The following is a 1,571-nucleotide window of genomic DNA, read 5'->3' as shown; positions in this document are numbered from 1 at the left end:
CCACCAAGATTTGAAAGTATCTTGTCCCCTCATTGGTCCTCTGATCAGGTGTCAGCCAGGTTTACTGAGCTTCTTAACCCTTTACAGGTAAAAGAGACATTAACCCTTAACTATCTGTTTATGACAGCATGAGATTGGGGAATTTCCAGAGGACTGAAAAAATAACCAGTGTTCCAAGATTTATTAAAAATCAACATTGATGGTTCAGGGAGCTTATTGGCCAGTCTTTTTCAAACTCCTGCATGCAAGGTATCCAATCTTGCATATTTAAATATGTTTGGGATGTGTAATTATCCCAGAAACAAAAATTATAAAGGGAGATTTCAAATTTAAGGTTAAATTTAAGAATCTAAATATGTTAAGGTAGGGAGCTGCCCAGCTGAGACAACTATACAATCTCAATTCTGCCCTGTGGTTGGGTATGTGCGTGTGGTGTATACACACACTCTGGCTCTAATTTGTCTATGAGCAAACACAATGGCTCAAGGCCAAAACAGCAAGGAGGAAATACTGCCAGATTCTTCAGCAGCAGCCCCCTGTCTATGAACAATTACAAGCCCTCCAGCAGCAGCTCCTGGAGTGTGTCACAGCTGAAAGTCTTTGGGGGGCCAGTCTGAGATAGCGTTGGTGCTGGCTTTCAAGAGGATAACCTCACAGTGGAGAAGGGAAGCTCCTTATTGCCGTAACCAAAGGCCAGGGGAGTCTTGCATTGAGTACCCAAAAACTGCAGCCAAATCTGAAGGTTTGTGAAGCAGGGATGGTGGGTGTTCAGTGGTAATTTGGGGATGGCTTCCACTTTTGATGCTAAAATGAACTTTTGAAGGGGACTGCGTCTCCCAGCACTATGAATGACTGCTTCTGCGCTCAACACAGCCTTGGAGCTGGGGTCATGAGAGAAGAAATGGTATTGTTAAGACATGCACAGACCAGTAGTGCTTCACCCCAAGGAATTTTCTGGACTCTGCACAGGCTGAGACAATGCTAAGAGAAGGATGTGGCAGCAGCCTCCTTTCCCACGCTAATGAGTTGCTCTTTGAGCACCTGGTGAGCAGAGCATGTTGGGGATCTGCTGATGAAGGGACAAAGGTCAGGAACACAGTAACCTGCACCGTCTCCATCACACCATGCATTCTTAGATATCTGCTTATCCCAGTTGAGTACATCAGTCGCTCTGGATGCCCCCTCTCCATGCAGAGAACTCCTCCCCAGGCCCAGCCCATCTCACCCTGCTGAAGTAAACACCCATAGTGGGCCCATTTCTGCCAGCAGGACTCAACTGCTCCATTGCCCACACTAACATGAAGGCCCTCTGGACAGACAGACAGGGGTAGCCCTGATGCTGAGCAGAGATGAGACCATGCTCTGGGGACCGTGATGGGGCAAGGCCAGATGGCCACAGTAAAGTACTGAGGAACAGGTATGTTAGCCTATTGGCATCCCAGGGGTGGGCGGGCGAAGCCCGCCCACTTCTAAAGGACCTCCCCCAGCCTAAGGGGAGGATCCACAGGGCTAGAACACCAAATAATTACGTGGGACAACGAATGAAAAAAACAGGATCAGGAGTGAGGTCA

Source organism: Chelonoidis abingdonii, chromosome 4 (genome assembly GCF_003597395.2).
Source record: "Chelonoidis abingdonii isolate Lonesome George chromosome 4, CheloAbing_2.0, whole genome shotgun sequence".
In the NCBI taxonomy this organism is placed as follows: Eukaryota; Metazoa; Chordata; order Testudines; family Testudinidae; genus Chelonoidis; species Chelonoidis abingdonii.
The sequence above is the reverse complement of the archived record's forward strand: the minus strand, read 5'-3'. Positions refer to the sequence as shown.